Raw genomic sequence first — 22,413 nt, forward strand, 5'->3', positions numbered from 1 at the left:
AGGATGTTGCAGGCAGCGGAACGTTCTCCACGGTGTCTCCAGACCCTGTCACATCTGTCACGTGCTCAGTGTGGACCTGCTTTCATCTGTGAAGAGCACAGGGCGCCAGTGGCGAATTTGCCAATCTTGGTGTTCTCTGGCAAATGCCAAACGTCCTGCACGATGTTGGGCTGTAAGCACAACCCCCACCTGTGGACGTCGGGCCCTCATACCACCCTCATGGAGTCTGTTTCTGACCGTTTGAGCAGCCACATGCACATTTGTGGCCCGCTGGAGGTCATTTTGCAGGGCTCTGGCAGTGCTCCTCCTGTCCCTCCTTGCACAAAGGCGGAGGTAGCAGTCCTGATGCTGGGTTGTTGCCCTCCTCCAGCCTCTTCCGAGCCTCCTGATGTACTGGCCTGTCTCCTGGTAGCGCCTCCATGCTCTGGACACTACGCTGAGGGACACAGCAACCTTCTTGCCACAGCTCGCATTGATGTGTCATCCTGGATGAGCTGCACTACCTAAGCCACTTGCGTGGGTTGTAGACTCTGTCTCATGCTACCACTAGAGTGAAAGCACCGCCAGCATTCAAAAGTGACCAAACCATTAGCCAGAAAGCATAGGAACTGAGAAGTGGTCTGTGGTCACCACCTGCAGAACCACTCCTTTATTGGGGATGTCTTGCTAATTGCCTATGTTTTCCACCTGTTGTCTATTCCATTTGCACAACAGCATGTGAAATTGATTGTCAATCAGTGTTGCTACCTAAGTGGACAGTTTGATTTCACAGAAGTGTGATTGACTTGGAGTTACATTGTGTTGTTTAAGTGTTCCCTTTATTTTTTTGAGCAGTATAGATTAAATCAATTTGGGAAAGGAGCTGTGTCTCAAACACCAAATGAGCAACATCAGGGATTAAAAAGTGAATACTTTTTGAAGTATTTTAAATCTGTTCAATTCTCAGCACTATAAAAGGATGACAGCTATCAAAGTCTGGCCAGCCAACTTAGATGATGAAGGGTCATTTTGTAATAAACTGATCATAGTATACCCTTCAAATACAAGGACATTTTTTTTAGCTCATATCGGCCATTTTATTGATTCTAATTAAGTACAGACTCCCACAGTAACAGACTTTAATGCAATGTCTGGGTCAAATGGTATCTAGAAAGCAGGCACAAACTGCAAATTCATCATTTTAAAGAGCAGATCTTTGCTTTTTAAACTGTATCCCAAAATATCACTTTACAGCACACACACTTTCTGAAAGATTTCACAAAGTGCATGTTTATTAACTAAGTTTACCACTAAAAACTAATTCATTACATCTTAGTATCATATTGTATTGCATTTAACATGTTATAGGTAGTTATAGTAAGAAAATGTACAGCCAGTATTGTGTTAATGCAAAACTATGTGGACTGTTTGCCCCAAAAAATCTAAAGCCACTAGTGTTGCCAAAAATAAAAGGCTCACATTTCTCATCTCATTCTAGTTCTATGAAGCTGTCACTGGCAAATCATCTCATTGGCTGATTCAAGAATTTATAGAGGTTCTTTTCCAACTTGAGGCCGATCCAGGTATGTCAGAACCATCTCCCAAGATTCTCAGCCAGCATACTCCAAATTGGAAGGTGGCCGGGATAAAAGATATTTTTCCACAGCGTAAGTTTTTTTCCAAGCTATATTTTAGCAATTTGATTAATCTTTCTTCTCAGAAAGGGTGGAATGATCAAAGGATTATTTGCTACTAAAAGTTTGCTTAAACAAGGAAAATTGCTTAAACAAGGATCTAAAGCAGGGGTGTCCAACCTTGGCAACTTTAAGACTTGTGGACTTCAACTCCCAGAATTCCTCAGCCAGCTTTGCTGGCTGAGGAATTCTGGGAGTTGAAGTCCACAAGTCTTAAAGTTGCCAAGGTTGGACACCCCTGATCTAAAGTATAACACACACTCTCTCCTCCCCTCCCCCCCCCTCCATCCACCCAGCCTTTCTTCCTTCCTTCCATCTATCCATCTAATTTATTTGCTGCCCATCCTGCTTATGGCAACCTTGGGTGCCTTCAACATTACAAGGTATAAAATGGTAAAACATAAACATATCTGAAAACAATAAACATAGAATTACAATCAAAAGTAATTAACCATAGAATGTTGAAGGTATATAAACACTGCAAAAACAAAACATTTATATAGTTTGCAATTTATATGCGGTTTGCTGGCCATTTTTGGTATTTTTTTTAACATTTGTATCTTAAGAATGATATCATATTTGAATATGACATGAAACAAATAGGAATATCAAGCAAATTACAAATTATGTTCCCCATTCACATTAAACCAAAGCTGCAATCACAAAGTCAACAAAATTGTGCTTATTCCTCTAGTTCAAACCATTGCTTATTTACCCATCATGCCAAACTAAAAATAAAACTAACTGCATTATGGTTGAGTAAGATGTGAGATAAATAAGAACAATTTACAGGGAGTCCATGTAATAGAATTGAGGAAAAACAGATATTTATTAGTAGTCCATACTAAATTCATACATTTAGGTTACAGCCCATGCAGAACACCACATGACTAGCAACACGCAAGACTTTTTGGTTGTTGTGAAGTCACACTGGTTGTAGATGGTCTGGAAAATTGAATTTAAAGCTTTATGTGCGAAAATAATTTAAATTTATAATCTATAATTACATTCCATCTAAGTCTCAGATTTTTATCCTGGGGGAAAAACAGCAATGGTAGTGTTTTATTGGTTGAAGAAGGGTATTAAAATTGTTTTTTTTTTCCTTTTTCAAAAACACAAAGAAGGAAGAGATATAGAACAATGAAGGACAAAGGTAACAAAAATTCTAAAGATCAGGTTGTTTGAACAGCCTAAGGATATTCATTTTGTTAATTAAAGCTATTTAACTATATATGGTAACAAGCCTCAATAAAATTTATTACCATTTTAAAAGCTTTATGTTTCTCCAATTTAAGTGAAAACAGCCTTTTTATAAACTGGTATTTTCCTTTGTTCTCAAACATATCAAATAAAGAATAGAAATTGAATTTATCCAACCATCTTCTATTACATTAGTTTCTTTTGACATTTTCTGCTCCCTCATCACATTTGTGTTTCAGAATCATAATTGCCCTTCCCTCTCCATGGAAGGAAGAGGACATAAGCAATATACTTTATTCCTATAGGTTCTGAAAGAGGGAAGGAGGGAGGGAGAGACAGAGTCACAGACATAGACAGACAAAAAAATGCAACTTACTGACAACAAAAGCCTTGTAGCTGCTGGAGAAATCTTCCCACATAGGTTCAGAGAAAAAGAAAGAGAAAGAATGTCTTGTTAGTAAATGCTATTCCAGTGAAAACGCCTTTTCAAATAGATTGGTCTCAAGATATCTTTATGCCCAGGAAAAATTTGGAATGCTAAGTACATTTTTCTTATAGCATTATTAAGGATCTTGTTCTTATAGCATTACTAAAAACTGCAATCACACAACAAAGGCCTCTAATAATATATCACTTATGACTTTCATCTACATCTATACTGTACGATAGATTTGTTCCTCTACTAGCTGATAACCTGGCATTGCCGGGATATTTATTTATATCCCAATCCCAATATTAGACAGAAAAAGGAATGAATTATATCTATGGTGTCAAATCAAAGTAATAGTAGAGTATACAAATTATAAACTTTTTTTAAACAACCAATCCCCCTTACCCGAGCCCCCCCCCCCCTTGTGGTGTACTATGAAGCCATTACCATGGCAATTCCACTTTGTTGTATACTGGAAGCCATTTTAAGGCACAACAGGCTGTTATCTTAACAGAACTTGAATCCAAAATGCACACTATCACTGTGAAAAGTACTGTGATTTGACACTATATACTTCATTCCTTTCCATTTCAGCGGCCCAGGCATTTCAGAGTTCCTCTGGAACACACACATACACACACACACCCGAGGGGTGTTGGGGCGACTTAACCTCCACATTATTTTTTTTCCAGAGAGTAAGTCATCTGTGTACCAAGTTTGGTTGACATTGCTGGGGGCGTTCCAGTTATGCTGGAACATACATACATACATATGTACATACGTACGTAGGTACATACAGCCAGTCTTTTTTATATAGATATATTTCTCTAAAGCAGACCGTTACGGTCTCCCAGGCCACATCCAGCTCTTTTGCTGTCCCTGTCTGGCCCTCATGAGGTCAACTGGAAATCAGAAATCAAATATAAATAAGATGTGACATATATTCTAACCAATAGCAACTAATCAAAACCGTATAATTTACTGTTCTTTGTAAGGCGATAAAATTAATACTGAGTTAAATTCAATTCAGTCTATTGGTTCGGCCCTCCACAACAGTCCCATTTTCTCATGTGGCCCCTTGGGATAATTAATTGCTTATCCTTGTTGCAAAGAACTGCTTTTTTAAAAAAAGAAAAAGAAAAAAGAAGGAACTGTCTAGGAAGCAATGTATGAAAAGAGTTGGATTTATTAAACCTCCCATTTCAGAATTCTGATTTCATATAGCCGATGGTAATCAAAAGCTGAATCAGTTTCCCACTATGGGAACTAATAAATCTTACAAGACACAGGAACTTTCAACCATTGCAGTTTATACCACAAACATCCTTATCTGTTGATTCTTGGTTTTATGTCTTCTACCCACTGCAAAGTATGGCAGTAAAATATAACGTCTTCTGAAATAAATTCAAGTCAAAGGTCTCTGGAGCGTTTGCTACTATCTTGACAGGCTGAGACACAATACCCTTGCCTGTGGTAGTTGCTGCTCAGTTTTTTGTGTCTGAAATCTGAAGACAGTGTGACAGATCACTTCCAGTTCAGCCTGTCAATTTGGCACTTTTGATGTCCCAATTCACAACGTAGGCCATTACACAAAAACCACTGATCTTCCGTACATTTGTGTTAGTACTGTAATGTATAGTACTGTATAGTATTTATACTTCTTAGTTTGATTGTTTTTCTCTTCCCTCTTTGGTCAAGCACACACTGGGCACTGCATCAGAACGAAAGATTTATCTCTTCCCTTCCACAAATACAGCACAAGGTCAAAACTACATTGCTTTACCTGAAGATGCCAAGGTACTTGAATTCTACAGATAAACTTATTGTGAGAAATTAAATATATGTCCTAAATTCCAAAGATAAGCCTTATTCAGATTCCCTTTATACTGTAGCTCTCATAAAAAGCATGTTTTATGATCCTTCCATATTTTTTATACCATAGTTCATCAAAATTAAATTCAGTAATGTAAGGTTATTTACGTAAGAACAAAGTAATATAATTTGACCCATTCAATTTTTTTTTTAAAAGTAACCTATGGTGGGAGTGCTGACCTTCAAGCAAAGGAAAACCTTTAAATGTTCTGTTGACATCTGAACTAAAGAACAAAAATATCACCTCCCTTACCATCTGTCCACCGACTTCAACAGCACTCTGCTTTTCTGTTTATTATGGTTTATCTGAAAAGATGGCAACTTATAAAAACTTCGCCATTTGAAAAACTTCGCCATTTATGTTTAAAGGCATATAAATTGTTTCACATAATAAGGAATTTTTAAAAAATGTCTAAGATAATATTCTATACAGTAATTCATCTAAAAACTAGCCCTTTCACTTATAGTTTGTAGGAAAAACTAGAAAATCCTGTCACTGCTTCTTGGCTGATAAACTGCTCAACAAATAATCCTTCTCTGTTCTTCTATAATAAAGAACTATTAATCCTTTCAACAATTGCCTTCTTTGCCATTTTACAGTGCAAATCAATATGAGCCCTAAGAAACATCTCAAACTGAACACGTGATGCATTGATTAAGGGGCTAATTCTCTGTATGTATAAATGAAGCACACAGCATTTATAGAACAATGATGTTCAGAAATGCTATTATTTAGACTGTCTCTGGTTGTACAGGGTTCAAAAAAAAAAGGACAATGAACTGTTCTTTCTTTGGAGGCTAGAAATGGTAGAGGATTGGTCCACTTACTTTCATATAGTTCAGGCAATTTTCCCCATTCCCCTTTGACAGTTTGGCAGCACTCATGCACAAAGACACCCTGTTAAAAACAACTTCAAGGAGGAACTTTGATTAATTCTTATCAACTGTACAGTAAGTGAAAATGTTGTGTGAGTTAGGATTATATTTTCCCTGACAGCCAAAAAGAAGTATATCTCAATGACTCTCAGTAACAGGGTAAATAGTATTTGTTACATGAAAAGTAGGCAATTGTTTGGCCTTCTGGTTCACTATAATGTTAAAAGCATTTCGTGAATGCTTCAATAGAAAGCTTGCCAAGGGAGAGATTGTTATGGCACTATAAGCAACACTGTGCTTTGCATCTGAGGGCAAAGGTGCTTTGGCGAGTGCAACTCCTGTGCAAATGTATGTTCTCCTGGAATCACACTGAAGCCACAAAGGGTGGACAAGTGGTTGGAGAAAGAGATCCAGTTATTTGAAGGAGCTGCAACCAGAGGCTTCCCGGGTAACCTTTTTATCACACTGTAAGTAGCTGAAGGGAGGGAGCTAAGGAAGGCACTGAAAACATTGGCATACAGGGAGCTGGTGGGAGAGGAGTTGCTGAGAAGAGATGGTTAGAGAGACAGTGTCCTACACACCTGCTTTAGTCTGTTTCTCTGGCGAACTATTGCTTCATCTGGAACCCAGAACAAAGCATTCTATGATACAGTTCTGCTGAACATGGTGGCTACTTTGTTTGGCAGAATTTCTCAAACACAATACAGGTAGTCCTCAACTTACAACCACAATCAAGCCCAAAATTTATGTCGCTAAGTGAGACATTTGTTAAGTGTGTTTTGCCCCATTTTATGACCTTTCTTGCCATAGTTAAGTGAATCATTGCAGTTGTTAAGTTAGTAACCTGCCTGTAAAGTGAATTTGGCTTCCCCATTGACTTTGCTTCTCAGGAGGTCGCAGAAGGGGATCACATGACCCGGGGACATTGCAACCCATCACAAATAAATATGAACCAGTTGCCAAGCATCCAAATTTCGATCGCATAACTATGGGGATGCTGCAACAGTCATCAATGTGAAAAATGGTCATAAGTCACTTTTTCAGTGTTGTTGTAACTTTGAACAGTCACTAAATGAACTGTTATAAGCTGAGGACTACCTGTAGTTTGTTCCACATTGGAAACAAAATGGGCGTTGGTAAATTTACCTGAGAACGCCCTTTCTATCTATGCTGCCAAAGAGCCCAGGATGAGTATGACTCCTCCTGATGACATCATCAAGCTGGGTCCATCTAGTATAAAAGTAGCAGCCTGTGGCAGAAACCCCCCAGTTTTGGCAAAGATACTTGACAGACTTTAGTGTCTCTCAAAGCCAAAACAGAATTGTGAACCATAACATACGTCACCACAATCTGGACGCAACAAGGAGGGGCTGGGCTCTCTAGCAGCATTGATAGAAAGAACGTTCTCAGGTAAATTTACCAACACCCATTCTCCTCCATGCTGCTGCTAGAGCCCAGGATGGGACATACCAAAGCTTTCATATCCTCGGGAGGGTCCTCGTCCGGTCTCTCATTCCAAAGTAGGCACCACCCACTGAAGAACTCGTCTGCCAAAAGCCCCGCTTGTGGAGGCGTAGGAATCCAGACGGTATTGTCTGATGAATGGAGACGGGGATGTCCATGTAGCTGCTCTGCAAATCTCCTCTAGGGGTGCCTGGGTGGCCCAGGCAGCCAAAGTTTGCAGCACTTCTAGTGGAGTGTGCTGTCAAGCCATGTGGTACTGGCAGAGCTTTGGCTTTGTAGGCCTGTGCAATGCAAACCCTGATCCACCTGCTTAAGCAGGAGAGGCCTTGTTCCCCCAGTCGGAAGGAGAAAAGGATACAAACATAGCCTCTGTCTTCCTAAACATTGTGTTTGATATAACTTCTAAGAGCCCTTCTAACATCTTAGAGCGCTACTTGCGCTCTAAGGCATGGTGTGGACGGGAACAAAAATCAGGAACTACTATGTCTTAGGATCTGTGGAATACAGAATTTATTTTGGGTACAAAGGTAGGGTCTAAATGAAGAACAACTTTATTGTCATGAAAAGTGCAGAGGTCCTGCCGTATAGATAGAGCAGCCAACTCTGACACCCTTCTAGCCAAAGTGATGGCTATTAAGAAAACCACCTTGAAGGTCAAGTATTGAAGGGACACCTTTCTGAGGGGTTCGAAGGGAGGTTCTGTTAGGGTCTGGAGGACCTTGTGAAAGTCCCAGGATGGGAACCTGTGAACCACAGGAGGGCAGAGATTGGAAGCTCCTTTTAAGAATCTCTGACTTGAAGGATGATGGGACAAGGAAGGGAAGGAATCCCAAGAGATGACTAAAGCAAGAGCTGCTACTTGACGGCATAAAGTGTTAGGAGCCAGACTTCTGTCAAGGCTATCCTGGAGGAAACGGAGGATCTGTGGGACCCCCACTACTCTAGGAGAGAGACCTTCCCTGTGACACCAATGACAAAAAAACCCTCCAGGTGGCATTGTACATACATGTCGTAGAAGATTTACAAGACACCTGGATAGTAAGGATGACCTGGTCTGGGAGATTGGCTTCTCTTAACAGTTGCCGCTCAAGCACTACACGGTCAATTTGAACCACAGGGGATCTGGATGGAGCAGTGTCCCCTGATGTAGTGAGATCATGTGGTCTGGAATCCTCCAGGGAGAGGCTACAGACAGGCTCACTATAACTGCAAACCAGGGTCTCCTGGGCCAATGGGAGGCTAGGAGAATCAGCTCTGCCCGTTCCTCCGACATCTTCTGAATCAATGCTGGAATGATGGGAAGAGGGGGAAAGGCGGAGAGGAGACTGGTGGGCCATCTGCTCCGAAGTGCTTTGGTCCCCTCCGCTCCCTGACAAGGAAACCTGGTGAAAAATCTGTTTACTTGAGCGTTTTGGGGAGAGGCAAAGAGGTCTACCTCCAGGGTCCCGAACCTGAGGGAGAGATCCCTGAAAATGGACTGGGGAAGGGACCATTCTGCGTGGTTGACTGGGCTCCTGCTCAGCCAATCGGCCTGGGACTTGTCGACTCCCGAGATGTGGTCTGCTGTGACAGACGGCAGATGTCTCTCTGCCCACCTCCCCCAAACTTTAGGCTCCCTCATGAGGGCCCTGGACCTTGCGCCCCCCTGCCGGTTGACGTGTGCCTTTGCAGCCATGTTGTCTGTCAACACTAGCACATGGGACCCCACTATCCTGTCCCTGAAATGTTTCAGGGCTAGATAAATGGCTCTGAGTTCTAACCAGTTTATGGTCCCAGTCCTGTCTAACCGGGACCAGATCCCTTGAGCCATGAGACCCTCCATGTGGGCTCCCCAACCCAGGAGACTTGCATCGGTGGTGATGATCAGTCTGTCTGGTTCCTTGAATGGGAGACCCTTCGAAAGCTGGGGAAAGCCACCACTTGAAGGAACGGCAGACCTCTGGAGACCAGGACCTTGGCAGATGTGTGGCTGGTTCCTGCTCATTGAAAGGGGAGCAGAAACCATTGCAGAGCCTGTGAGTGTAGCCGTGCCCACGGAACAATGCCCAAAAAACTTGGACAACAGTGACAGGAAGACAGTGTGTTGACGTTGGACCTGTTGAATTATCTCAATAAGGCTCTGCCCTCGGGCTGGAGACAGAAAACTTGGTAAAGAGTTGTGTCGATGATGGCTCACAGATGGAGTAATCTGGTTGTTGGGAAGAGATGGCTTTTCTTGGAGTTGATGGAAAAACCATGGTACTGGAGGCAATGGAGAGTGGTTTGAAGATCTTGATGGGCAGAGTGGGTGGAGGACGACAGGATCAAGACGTCGTCCAAGTAGCATTGGATTCTCACTGGAACAGACCGGAGCGAAGCCACCAATGCCACCAGTAACTTCGTGAAGACTCTTGGGGCAGACGAGAGCCCAAAAGAAAGGGCCCAATACTGGAAGTGGGAATTCTGGTAACAGAAACAGAGAAACTGGCGATGATGAGGCCAGATGGAAATGTGGAAATAAGCCTCCATAAGATCAATGGAAGAGAGATCGCCCTCCCGAACACTCTCCAGAATAGAATGCAGAGTCTGCATTTGGAAGCGCCTATATGGGATAAACTCATTCAGAAATTTTAGGTTGAGAATGGCTTGCCACCCCCCCGGAGGCCTTAGGGACCACGAAAAGCTGAGAATAAAGCCCATGTCCACGTTGTAATTCAGGGGCTGGTTGAATGGCCCTTATATCGACCAGATGATTAATGGCTGATTCCATAAGTGCCCTTCGTGAACTCTCCCAGGAAACAGGGCAGAGTAGAATTTTTTCTGGGGGTGGTGATAGAAATTCTAATTGTAACCCCGACCTTATTGTATTGAGTACCCAGGCGTCTGTCATTGACTCCTCCCATGGAAGCAAAGGAGGCCAAACGACCTCCGATGGGAGGGGAGAACGAGAGATTATTTAGAGCGACGGAAGGAGCGACCCCCTCCCCCACGAAAGGGCCATTTACCACAGCTTGTTGTCTGCCGGTAGCCTCATGGTATAGATCTTGACGCTAGAGAATACGCTATCTGAGGTCTGGAGAAGCAAGAAGTGTTTTCGGGCCAGAATGGGGGAGGCCAGTATGGGGTAGGGCAGAAGTCTGCCCTCTTTCCCGTTGATGAAAAGACTTTTCTTTTGTCTTTTGTTTCAACAACAAATGGGTCAAGGGCATCTCCAAACAGCTTCTCACTGGTACATGGGGCAGAAGCTAGTTTCCACTTTCGCTGAGGCTCCACTTGCCAATTCCGTAGCCATAGCTGTCTCCTAGCTGCCACTGATGACGCCATGGCCCTGGAAGAGAACTTGGCAACGTTGAGGGTGGTGTCCACTGAGAACTCTGCTGATGCTATGACCTTATTGAGGTCTTGATGCGACCTACAGTCTGGCATGAGGCCTTGAAGTTGGCGTAGCCAGCAGATGGAAGACCTTGTAAAAAATGATGCAGCAGTCAAGGCCCGGATGGTCCAAGCTGAGGCTTGATTGTTATGCTTCAGTGTTTGTTTGGAGCGTTTGTCCTCTGCCTTTAGTACGTCCTCAGGCTCAGCTGGAGTGCTTGAGGAGAGGCCACAACTGGGGCGTCTACTAGGGGAACTGCCAGAGCTGTAACTAAGGAAGGACCCATGTTGTAGAACCGCCTATCTTGGGACGATGGGCGGGGGCCTGCAGTGGGGATGGCAAATTGTTCCTTGACTAAGTCAAGAAAGATGATGGGGGAAGGAAGGACCTCTGAATTAACAATGGGTTTGGAGAAGAGGGAATCCCCATGCCCCGATTGCACCACTTGAGGCTCGGGGGCAATTTCCTCCGCTGACAACTGGACTGTTACCAGTGCCTTGTGTAGGAGAGGTTTGAATAAAGCGGATTTGAATACAGAAGCCGAAGGAGGCTGATCAGGCCTCAGATCTTCCTCTTCCTCCGAGAGGTTGGGGTCCCAGATTTCTCCCTCTTCCAGATCAGAATCAGGGGAGGGGATGTGCTCAGATGATTCCTCATACTCTCCCTGAGTGAGGTCCACTCCTTCCGCATAGGTAAGATGGGCCCTTTGTTCTACACGGCGAGATAGTCCCCTTTGGGGAATCTGCGCTAGAAGAAAAGCCAGGAAGGAAGGCTGAGGTCTGTCTGAAGGCCTGAAGATATGTTGAAGCCCTTCTGCCAGACCCTAAGGAGACTACTTCATTGATGTCAGAAGATCTGCTACTCGATGGAGGATCCGGGAGCCAAAGACCTGCTGCTATTGGAGTAAAAGTGGCCTCTGGTCTTGATCGAGAGCTGCTTTGGGCCACGGATGGGATAGATGAAAAAGATCCCAAGGAGTCTGGGCGAAGTTGGGACCTGACCTGCTCAAGTCTTGAGGTCCTAGTTGGATTTCTGGTCGCTCTGGGGACCAGGATTGGAGGTGGCTAAGAGGAGCTGAGGTATCTTCCCTCTTCCTAGAAGTAGCTGGCTGAACAACTAGAGGATTGGCTGGGAAGCCTGTTGTAGTTGACCCCTCATTTGCTCAATAGTTTTGTTGAACTTTCTAAGGCTGCATGCCTTTGTATCTCTGCCTTTAATTCAGCCTGGGATGTTTTCTTAGGGCCCAAAGCTTTGGCCCTAACCTTGGCCGCCACCTCCCTTTGAACAGATTGGGAGCGTTGTCTCCTTCTCTTTCTTTTGCCAGCTTGGGGGCCTTGAGAGATCAGGCCTGAAGGCTCTGTGTGGGCCTTGTCTTGATCCATAGTATGCATAAACAGACACAAAGGTGCTGGAAGCGATCCTCACTATGTGTTGTCTATGCAGTAGCCTGAATAGGAACTTATGAATAGTAGTAGCTGGCCTTTGGGGGATGATGCCACCTAAAATGGCCGCTCGCTTTCTTTAGAAGAAGCTTTCAAAATGGCCGCTCACCACGTGCGGTTGAAGAAGCCTCCAAATTGGCCACTCGCAAGAGCTACAGGCTACGCAGGGGTTAAATCGCTCCTTAGGCTATAAACAGCCCCGAACGGTGAAATCGGCAATAAAGTGAACATTTATGATCAGCTGAGTGGCACTGTTATCGCCGATGCGATCTTTATGATCGTGGCGGCCGAAATAGCTGAGGGAAGACTGTGGGGAAGGATCAAGGGTTACTCCCTACTTACAGTCTGCCTCAGTTGAAGAAAATGTGGAATCCTCAGCATTGCAGGAGAGTGGAGCCCAACTCTCCTGAAGGCACAGCTGCACCAGTGCCCAGGAGCTATGCCAATGATGAAGATAGCTTTTGCTGCTAACTAAACTGCTTTCAGAGACACCAGCTTATGGTTATCGAAAGAAGCTGAGTCAAAGCTGGGGTGTTTCCTCCCACAGGCTGCTACTTTTATATTAGACGGACCCAGTTTGATGATGTCATCAGGAGGAGTCATACCCATCCCATCCTGGGCTCTCGCAGCAGCATGGAGGAGAACGTACTTTCCATTCCACATATACCCCTAGTTTTAAATTAATTTCAGGTAATACTAACGACAGCTTCTCACACCATACGTGAGTGCTAGTATTCATTCTACTAACAGTACTAGAAGGTGCCATTATTAAGAAAAAGCGGGAATACCAGCTCTTCCTGCTAGTATCTGTAAACCTGGCAGAGTTACTGGGACTCATTTACAAGAATTTCCCATGCTAAGTAGAAATTCCAGAATTACAATACCCAATGCATCTGAAGGGCAACAGGTTAGAGAAAGATGACTTAATATCCAAAATAAATCATTTATAAAATTAAACTAGTAACAAAATAATGAAGCCAGTAAAATGGGATAAATAATCCATTTTTGGTGTTGTACACATATTGTTGATTCAGATCCTATTCTTTACACTGTTAAAAAATAAACTTTTTAAGTTACAGCATTCCTAGAACAAAAAATAAAAAAGCAAGCCTATTTAATTTCTTGGCTTTGTTGCTATTTGTGATTGCTTTAGAAATGTTCCTGCTGAAGCTGGAAAGCTTAATTGATTTAATAAGCAATACACTTTTTCTGACTTTCCGAATGTTAGTAGAAAAGATTCAGAGTAGCTTTGCCCTTCCAATCCATTTGGAACTGAATCAAATGGAAATTATCAGTCTCTGATCAGCTGTCACACAACTGCAAGTTTGAACACTTTAAACTGACAGTCTGTTTTCTGCAAGTTGAAACACCATTCATCTTTTAGACCTTCTTTTATTCCACAGGTCAGAACACTTCAAAAGCTGAAAATGTTGCATCGTCACATAGTTTAGCCCAAATGCATTCTTTTTTTTTTTCACTTAAGTGTTTCTTAGCAGAGTCAAGCCTCATCATGTCCACAACAGCCTCTCACCACAAAATAAGAAGGAAAACCTGCTGTTGCACAGGGCCATTTGCACTGCAATGCAATGCAATGCGTTTAACCCTCAGATATTTATCCAATATCATGTATTCAGAAATCCATATAAAACAATGATTTTATTGTGAAACCACCCATTTATTTTTTAAATTACCCAAATAGCAAAACATCTATGTACATGTCCCAAAATTCTTTAAATCTAAATGATATTTTCTTCTCAGGAAATTTTGAAATACTATTAAGCTTTGTAAGGATTGTTAATATATTAAATTAGGCCCATTAGGCAACTCATTATTGGCTATAAACCAGGGTTTCCCAAACAAGTAGTGGTTAAGGCACTGAAGATATTGACTTCAACTCCTGCTTTAGCCATGAAAGCAAGCTGAGTGATTTTGGACCCAGTTAATTCAGCCAAACCCAACTCACAGGGTTGTTGTGGGGAAAATAGGAGGAGGAAGATGTGTTGGATAGATTTGCTGCCTTGAATTATTTCTAAAAATAACAAAGGCCAGATACAAACAAACAGTGAGGTTTATTTCCTTGGGGAGACGTATATAGAGTCAATGGGATGTGTGAAGAACTTTTTAAATTGAACTTTGTTGTAAGTCCACATTTCCCAAAAATTCATTCGATTATTTTCATTATTTATTTTTGTTTTTTAGATTTTTAGGAGAGATGTGAACATTAAGATTACACGAAAGAGTGTGTGATGGTTCAAGAACCCCTCCTATAAACAACTAGCAATATTTTTCTTCCTGAGCTATTTGTACCAAAAGAGGGGAGAAAAACCCTAACCGGCATGCATCATAACCAAAAATTTCCACCGCACATCAATAACACAGTTCTTATTCTACAATACAATATTCATACCCAAGGGAGGCTTACAATTCACAAACAGACTCTCATTTCAATAGAAATATCCTAGTAAGAAAGAAGACAAAAAGAAATGAGTTTTGTTCTACTCAATGTGACTTTTGATATCTTCACAAAAGCATCAGAATGGAAAAGTAACGGAAACCAATCTTTCCCAGGCTAACGGGAATTTTCAAAATTCCAAGTGGCAGATAGAGCAAGCTTTGAGACACACCACACAACTTGGAAGTTGACTAGAACAATGCCTTAAGCAATGTTCTACAATAGAAGGGCTTTCGGGACCACCCCATGTCAAACTTTTTCTTGCTTCTTATTTTTTTTTTTTTTTTTTGAAACATCCTTTTACCACCGGTTCCCAAGGCATTTTCCTCACCCTTCCCTTCTCTGTAAGTGGCAAATTTACTAGTTAGTCATGGCAGCTAGAGAAACCATGAATGGTTGGAACTGCAATCTTCACTTCTTATTCAACGAAGTTGCATGCCTCTACTGATCCAATGTGTTAGTTGGAATCTTCTCCAAATAGCAATTTCTCATCTGTGTCAGGAAGTCTACATCAATTCCAGGTGATAGCTTAGACTAGTTGTTAGAAAGACTAAGTATGAGTCATGCAGGAAAAGAATTTACTACTCAAACTAATACAGATGTTTACAAAGATATAATCTGTGAAAAAGGTTATACTACTGAGTAACTTAGGTATGTACAAATGAGAAAAACTCAAGATTGCTCAAGCTAAAACAACTTTAAAAAAAAAAAAGACTATATTTGAAAATAAGTAGAAACAATCCACAATGCTAACTAAGGGAACACCTAGTTTTAAAACATCCTGTCTGCTTTTAAAATTTGATCTTTGCTTGCCCAGGGTTCTTGCAACCCATTTACTCAGGGTTATATACTTTTTCAAGACAGGTCTTAATCTTCTGGACCAGGGGTCCCCAACCTCCAGTCTGTGGAGAGGCACCAATCCGCATGCCAGAAACCAGGCCACACAAACAAGTGAAGCCCCATACATGGGGTACAGGCAGCATGCAAACCCACGACCCCTTCAGTTCACGGAAAAACCTCTCTCCATGGAACGGGTCCCTATTGCTCAAAAGGTTGGAAGCAGCTGTTCTGGACTACAATTGAGAGGTAATGTGGGGAAATGATTTATTTCAGTATTATTTCCAAGAAGAGAAGACCAATGCTAAGAGAAATGTATTCTTCCCTGCTACTCTCTGATAACAGCAGCATGTCCTATCTATCTATCTATCTATCTATCTATCTATCTATCTATCTATCTATCTATCTATCTATCTATCTATCTATCTATACACATACAATTTGAACTGAGCAACTGAATTTCTTTGTGAAACTTAGAATGAAAATGGATAAAATTTCCCTTTCAATGCTTTTTACTTAATTGAAATATCCAAAGTATTTAATGAAGTCTCTATGAAAGGAAATGCTTTAGAATGGAAATGTTTCTTGAGGTTCATCACTTAAGATTCATTGTGCTGAGGACCTGATACTTTTTTTCATTAGGACACATTTTTTAACAATAAATGAGAAAGTAAATGTTTTAGTTCCGCAGCTTATTAATAGTTTGCGAATAGAGGCTATTTATCTTACCCCTGAAAAAGTGTCCATAATAATGTACTAATTAGTAGTCATATTATTCATTAGTCTATATTTGTTAATGAAAAATAATAGGAGGCTCAGTTTTTTATTTGGAAAAGAATATTTCCAAAAGTCAAGTTTTCTTTATAACACAAGGCTCACAGGATTACAACTCAGAACAAATTTACTGAAATGAAACTCATATCTCAATGCTTAAATATTTTAAAGCCAGTTGAGGAAATGGCTGGCAATAGGGGGTCTGCTTTCTTACATGCAGTATCATTCAAATCATTCTAAGTTTTAATTATTTGACCTATAGTCATTACATTAAAAAACAAAAATCTAGGCACAGCAGGATAGGGTCAGGATTTACTATTTAGCATATCCCATTTACATCACAAACCCAGTTAAATATTATAGGCCTAACAATTAACTAATTCCCTTGTTTGCAAACCCTACCAAAAGGTAATCCTTAGTCTTGCAAAAATAGACTGCCTGATTCCTGGTCATCTATGGGCATAAGCAAATGTGTAATGATATCATCAGATGATGCAATTGATATACTTGCATTAGATGTCATGACATTACTTGCACAATAGTGTCATAGTATATGTTCAAGATTCTATCTATTAGTTGAAATAAGCCATTGTTTGAAGCTGACTTATTTAAGTTAACTGTATTTAAGGTGTTACCACAGAGCAAGTCATGCTTAGTATTAAAAATAACAATTCAAAGCAAATTTCCAAAAGTTTCCACCACAGGGACACTGGGAGAACTCGTCTTTTTTTTTTTTTTTTTTTGTAGTTTTATTTTATCCCTAGCAAGATTGAGATGGTTGCGCTTTAAAACCAAATCAGTCAATGAAAATAAGTCAATGCTAAGTTACCCCAAATCACAAACTGAATGGCAAATTATAGAATCCCCTAATTAGGCTTGAGCTTATTTAATTAATTTGTTATATCAATCTCTCGTTGTTTCTTTGAAATGTCAAGGCAGTTTACCTTTCATTTTACCCCTATTATGATACTTGTTGCAAAATTGGTTGACTGGGAGAAAGTTAAAAATCAGTGCATTTCTATGGCAGATGTCTTGACACAGAGTGTATCTAATCTGACATCTAACAAGTATACCAAAGCAACTCTCATTAACTCCACAAGTGTGATCATAAATATGTCTAGATTTTACATTAAAATCATTTACTTGTAAATAAATATATTAACTGACAGGCAATACCTAGTGGGAAGGGAAACAAAGCCAGGAAAATTCATCAACCACTTCCCTTAACTTGCCCCACATGAAGACTGAAAAGATGGCTTCAATTGCAGGCCTCAATGCTAAGACAGACAATCTATTTTGGCAAATGGCACTTTCCAAACCTAGAAAGCTAAGCAAAATATACCCATTCCTTTTAATAAATGTTGTACATTGCTAAAATTGTGCCATTCTGGAGGCCAACTCGACAGAATGACAATACAAGTAGTATTTCATAGAACATTTAATGCCTTGGATCTTGTTCTGGCATGCTGTGCTTTACAACTCCATCTGCTCCTGTTGAAACCATATGATAGCTTAACAATTCTTGCTATGGGAGAATCATTTTCTCAATCCTCCTTGTGAACATTATTCAATGTAGGCTGAAGCAACATAAACACAGTGGAAAGAATAAAGAGTACTTTGTCTAAAATACCCAATGGACAAACTGTCTAAATTATTTGCATATTGAAAATAGTAATTGTCCTCCTTGGTGAACTTTCTTTTTTCATACATATATGAAAAAGTATACATACTATTTGACAGGGGTGTGCCTTTGAGCCACTGTTGACTCCTGGAGATTTCCCCCGTAGTTTTCTTAGCAAAGTTTTTAGGAACCGATTTGCCATTAGCTGCTTTTTTGGGGCTGAGAGTGCATGAGCCTGTGTGGCCCAAGGTCACCCCAGCTAGTTTTCTTCCCAAGGAGGGACTAAAACATACTGTCTCCCAGTTTCCAGACTAATGTCTTAAGCAGCAAACTGGCTTTCATTTATACATATATACAAGCACAATTCTAATGAGGAAATTGAAAATTATCACAACACTGCCATTTATCCCAATAAGCTAGAAAATACCTTCAATACACCTGTGAAAAAGGAGAGTTGAAACAAACCAATAATTTCCACAGAAGGATTTTCCACATTTCAAGGTAAAGCAGGCTGCTACAATGGGATTCTGTGTTGGTGTCTGCAGTTGTGCTCACTTCTTGAGCAGCTTTTCCAAAGCAGTTCTCCTAACCACAGGCCATCCTTGTCTCTTTAAGGTTTCAAGCAGATGACTTGTACTCCCGAATGTATAAATGTAGCCCATAATTAGTAAGACAGTTCCTACCTTATCGTTAAGAGTCTAGAAGGCATAACCCAAAATAATAGGCCTAACCCAAAATGGGAAGGGAGGAATAGTAAAACAAGGTCGATTATCAGTTTTAAATGTCTTACCATGCCCAACAGGACAGAAGCAGAGCAGATACTGTATTGGAATGACAGTTGCTATTGAGGAAAAACAAACAGCAGCTGGTTTCTCCATGAAAATGTGATTCCAGAGTCCTGCACTTCTCTCCAGCTCCTGTCAGGTATATAATAGGGATGCTTCTGTAGCTAATATATTGCTTTTGTATAATTTTACTGATTTAAAATTGCCTGTTCTGATGTACCATCCCTAACTCCAGTTAAGTGAATGATGGTTAACTTAATTTGATTTGGTGTTTAACTTCTTTTTCTTAGTTTCTAATACCTTTAAATTGCTGTTTATTATTTAAACTGGGAAATTGTAAACACGCATGCGTGAGCTATGGGCAGGTTCACATGGATTTTTCTTGCTCAGACAACCTGTCAAATAGGAAATTGGACTAGACTACCCAAGAATGGTTGTTACCTTATTCTCACATGTCACAACACCCAAAACAAACGTAGATCACTCCAAATATAGTTGGAATCTGGAATTCTACCTCTATTGTAATTACCATCTCAAACATAATTTGTTTTTGTTTTTTTATACTAGAAAGCACTCTATTTGAAAAGCATGGCACTATTCTGTTGCAAATGAACAAGATAGAAATGCACTGATGTATTAGCATTTGCTTTATGGAGTTTGTGTGTGTGTGTTTGTATTGTTACTTGTTTTAAAAACATTTTAACAATTTATAAACTACCCACAATCACTGGGAGTCAGGCAGTATATACATTTAAAATATTAATATGCAATTTAATATTTGTCTCAAATTATGATGTATAAATTTCTTTGTACAAGGATGGGTGAATGTGGATACACACATTGCTTGTAGGCAGATTAATCCAACCTCTTAGCCCTGATACCTATTTATTCCTTTAATGTAATCATAACAGTAACAAGACATATTTCTCATACCTATAAACAACACTATAGCACAAATCTGCAATTCAGTTTAAATGGTTTGTAAACATTTTTAGTACACACTGAAGCCTGCATTGTTTTTCAACCATACCCATTCCTTTTAGGCAGAAAGATAAATGGTCAACAGAAAAGGCAGAATATTTAAATTATTTGCAGGGTAGGATATTAAGACTTTTTATGGCTGAGTCATGATATCTGCATGCCTACAAGCATTACCACACCTCAGGCTATCAACTTTTTCAATCAAAAAGAAGAAAGAGTCAAAGACTGACTAATTCATTACTATATAAACTGTAGTTTGCAATTTGTAAGCCTTCAAGTTACCACATGAAATATTTTGTTGCAACAGTCCTCTGGGGTAAATTTATGTCTTCACCTTCTTGCCAGGTAATATTGTATGACTAAGCAACATGACAAACGACAGACAGCAACTTAACTTCTAGTGATAATGGCATTTCCTGCTACTCATGCCCTCTTGTAATGTTAAATTGTAAAGCTTTTGAACAAAAGCCAAAACAAAAGCCAGCAGCCCTTTTGAACTCAAGGCATTTTTTTCTTTCCTCCAATGGTGCATTTTGCTAAATTTCAGCACAGAAGATTCTTATTTGAATAATATGTTTTACTGTTTTGTCTGATGCTCATCCTCTCAACCCTACATTTTGCTATATTGTAATTCAGATTAGTTAACTGCTTCCAGTTTCAATAGGTCTCAACCCCAGCCTGTCTAAATGGCAGGCAGAAAGATATCCTGGAAGAAATGCAATCAGCAAAATTAACAGGGCATTAGATTGTTTACCTCGCTACTGAAAACATGGGGGTGAAAATTAGATGATGAAAAATATTCAGTCTGGCCTAGTTAATGTTTTTTTAAATGTTTTTGATGAAAAAAATAAGATGAATGTGTATCAACAAATAACCAAGGACTGACTCTGAAGCCCTCAAAAAAGAAGTAGCATCATTAACACTTTGAAGACAGGCGAACTCTTCACCTTACCACATTTTTGAATTCAATACTTTAATAACAATAAGGCTCTTAAAAGCAAAGCATGGAATAGCAATATAGGAATAGCAATATGAATATACGGAAATATACATCTGACATATTGAAACCTAGGCAGCTCTTCCTCTAGGACAGGGTTATCCAATATCCATTACTATTATTATGGTTTGTTAAAATAGTATTTGGTCCATGAACTATCTGAAACCACTTTACTATGGAAATAGTTAAGCAACTCAGTATAGATTTAGTAAAGATAAGCATCTTATTACTACTCCATGATATATAAATTAAAATAATAAAAACATAAAATCAACAAGTACATAGGCACTTTCAGGATCAAATATTTATCATTTTCCAAATGAACAAACTCTTATAAAATTGCTTATAGCAAGGGTGTCAAACTTGCGGTATCATGTATTAGAACTTTTTTCCTTTCCTAAACCACGCATGATGATGGCCAGAATGTGACGCATTGAGCCCACGGGTCAGGAGTTTGACAGCCCTGGCTTATAATGTCCAACTTCAGAAAACCAGTCACTATTTCTCCCTTGATTCCTTTTTCACACATTTTTATTTTGTGGGATTGACAGGATTACAGACTATAGTAATGATATTTAACATTTCACTGTGAAGAAGTAATTATGTAATATACCGAGATTTTTTAAAAAATTTCTTTATTTTAAATTAAAATAATATATCATTACTCAGTTTTTAAATAAACCTTGAGTATATTTATTGATGAAATGCCTTTTTAATAATGTTGTATGTGACAATGGATGTGTGCTGATGATTCACTAGCCCTGAGTTATTTAAAGGGATGACTCCAATTGATTTCCATGGCAATTTGAAGTTATCACTCCTCCAGCTAAGGAAAACAACAAGAGTGAGGCTGTTAATATCAGAATGTCATTAAGTTATTTCCTTTATCTCCTTCCAACAAATTAATCACATTACAGGGAGGGAGGGAGGGGGAGAGGGAGGGAGAGGGAGAGGGAGAGGGAGAGGGAGAGGGAGAGGGAGAGGGAGAGGGAGAGAGAGAGAGAGAGAGAGAGAGAGAGAGAACTTGAAAACTCACAATATTTCAGATTTCTCACCTGGTTACTAACAATATTGAAAGCAGAATTCTGTTGCTGCAAGGTAAAATTATCTCTCCATATATCTGATTTATATAGCCACCCATTTTACAAAATGACTCTAGATCAGGGGTGTCAAACTTGATTTCATTAAGGGCCACATCAGGGTTGTGTTTGACCTCAGGGGGCCAAGGTGGGCATGGCCAGCTTGACATCACTCGTGTCAGGGGCGCCTGTGGTGGCCTGAGAGCTCTGCCAGCAAAAATGAGTTCCTGAGCTCTGTTTTCACTGGCAGAGGCACCGTGGGCCAGTCCTTCATTGCTTCCAGGGTAGCCCCCTGGGCCAGATCTAAGCACCCTGCGGGCCACATCTGGCCCTGGCCCTTGAATTTAATACCTCTGCTCTAGATAGTATACAACAATATACTAAAATAATAAATACACAAAAACAGTCACTTGTAAAATTTAACATTAAAAAAACAAACCATATGGCACAGGAGAGAGTAGTTATCAGCCACAGTGATAAAACTATTCTAAGATTTCACAGAACTCATGGAACCCCCAGGGCTGGTGACAAAGCCAGATCAAGGCAATGGAGCTAAACTCAGAGGGGAGGGAATGTTT

The 22,413-nt window shown here is 40.3% G+C and overlaps 1 protein-coding gene across 7 annotated transcripts in view; it reads right to left on the reverse strand.

Annotated features, from left to right (window-relative positions):
• Positions 1–22,413, reverse strand: part of SEMA4D (semaphorin 4D) — a 119,517-nt gene that overhangs the window by 65,462 nt on the left and 31,642 nt on the right. Inside the window, exon 2 of one of the 7 annotated variants that reach the window (XM_087957963.1) lies at positions 3,250–3,282. The exons of the other annotated variants lie outside the window; for them this stretch is intronic. The gene's annotated coding sequence lies outside the window, so the exon portion shown is untranslated. The remainder of the gene's footprint in view (positions 1–3,249; positions 3,283–22,413) is intronic. 7 annotated transcript variants of the gene reach the window in all.

This window comes from Notechis scutatus, chromosome 2, assembly GCF_049901735.1.
Source record: "Notechis scutatus isolate UNSWTSFEM ecotype Mainland chromosome 2, rNotScu1.2, whole genome shotgun sequence".
NCBI lineage: Eukaryota > Metazoa > Chordata > Lepidosauria > Squamata > Elapidae > Notechis > Notechis scutatus.